This window comes from Trachypithecus francoisi, unplaced genomic scaffold (assembly GCF_009764315.1).
Source record: "Trachypithecus francoisi isolate TF-2019V2 unplaced genomic scaffold, Tfra_2.0 Lachesis_group3, whole genome shotgun sequence".
Lineage (NCBI taxonomy): Eukaryota > Metazoa > Chordata > Mammalia > Primates > Cercopithecidae > Trachypithecus > Trachypithecus francoisi.
The window spans coordinates 71,174,746-71,176,638 of record NW_022681468.1 but is presented as its reverse complement, the minus strand read 5'-3'; positions in this window follow the sequence as shown (position 1 = coordinate 71,176,638).

The following is a 1,893-nucleotide window of genomic DNA, read 5'->3' as shown; positions in this document are numbered from 1 at the left end:
AACAACCTCATCCCACGCCAATATGATTTTTGTCCCCATGAATTGATGCACATAATTCTTGCTGGCAGTGGTAATGTCCTAATAAAAAAAAAATCATGAGATGGCACCGGACTTTACCTTATTTTCTAGCTCAGCAGAGTTTGATCCCTGTCTGATAAGGAAACCATATTATTCCTAGAAACTTTTCACTTTTGTCATAGGTTTGGTTCCCAGGGAGCTGGATATAGATGAAGTTTAGTGTGCAGGATGTTTATTAGGAAGTAATGTCAGGATCCACATCTGTGGAAAGGATTGGAGGGAAGCCTTATGTGCAAATGGACAAGTCTAATGGCAATGCAGCCTGACTTTGTCAACTGGCCGCACAGACAGAGCTGTTCAGCTAAGAAGGCCTCCCCTATTTGTCCCAATTGAATCAAATGGCAAAGCCTATGCATCTCTTGCCTCCATTAATAATTGTGTGCTTGCCACTTGTGGAGGGTGAGACTTTGAAGCAGGTGGCTTTCTGTGGCTGAAGAAAACCTTAAATGTGCTGGCAAAGTTTTCCAAAGAGACAGAGAATGGCATCTGCCATGTATGTTGCCCCTTTCCAAAGAGGAAGCAACAAGGGTAACGTCCTCCAATGGCTCTGTATGCAGATGGGTGGACAGTAATGTCTGTCCCTCCTGTGACCTAAGAAGAACAGAGGGAAGACATGCAGCCAGGCAGTTAGAGGTGACACAGTGTTAGGAGATAAACATCTGTCATAAGCAGTGCTTCTTTGAGTCAGGTGTGACACAAGTCTTGCATCCCTTGCATGGACTCCTTCCCCGTTATCCTGCTGTCCTACCTCATGAAGGTGAGTGGCGGCTGGGTGGTGGGCAGTCCCAGGACGAGGTACACTTTGCCTGCAGTGTTCCCACATGAGTTCCAAGGTAGCCCAGGTGGTCATCCATGAACTTTGTATTTTCCTTATGCTTCTTGTCTTTGCCTTTGAGGAACACGTTTCACTGGACTCTGAGTCCAAACAACTCATGTATCCCTATATCTTCACATTGTCCTTCACTTAAGGGAATCTCTAATATCTAATGCCTTTGTTTTATTTTTACTATCAATATTATAATAATTAACATTGTCGTTATTATCTTCATTGTTGATTTTCAGTTATTTTTATTAATGGAGTCAATATGAATTATTCTTTTGTGGCTACTTACACTAAGATGAAGGTAATTTATTAGTTCAGGAAGAATCTACATTCTGAAGGTGAATAGAAGTTCACACTACAGATGGGCAGACACATGCCCTCCCAATTCCTGATGGACCTCCTAGTGCCTCCTAGACCTGAGGGGTCTCCTGCAATGCTCCAAGATGCCACCAAGGCAGGGATCTGCTTGTGGATGCCTGAGAGCATTCAGGATGAAGTGAGTCTCTGGAAAAATGCACGACTTTCCACATAATCCCCAAAAACCTTACAGGTGAACTGGATGCCACAGAAACAGGAGTGGTCATTGACACAACAAAGTCACCAAAATTGTTTTGAAGTCAATTAGGAAACCCAGAAATCACTCTTGCTGCCATTAAGTGGAAAAACAGGAGCCTGTGAATGGTATCCCTGTCCTGCCTGAGACTCCACAGATATTTCTATGTGGCTTCAGGTACCAGGAATCTCCGTGATTTTCAGAACGGCAGGGACAGCTTATGCCAGCCCATCCCTCTGTAGAATGTGGTCCAGCAGATCAGAGGCATGGAACCATCATGGACTGCACAAAAGCTCAAGGGCAGCTTCCCAGACCTGCCTGTGACTCTAGGTAAGTGCTGAGTCCACGTGGGTGCCGAGGAAGGGTTAATGATGACCTGGAAAGATGGGACAAGCTGACACTACCCCTAAACAATCTGCAGGATTCCAACTTCAGCAGG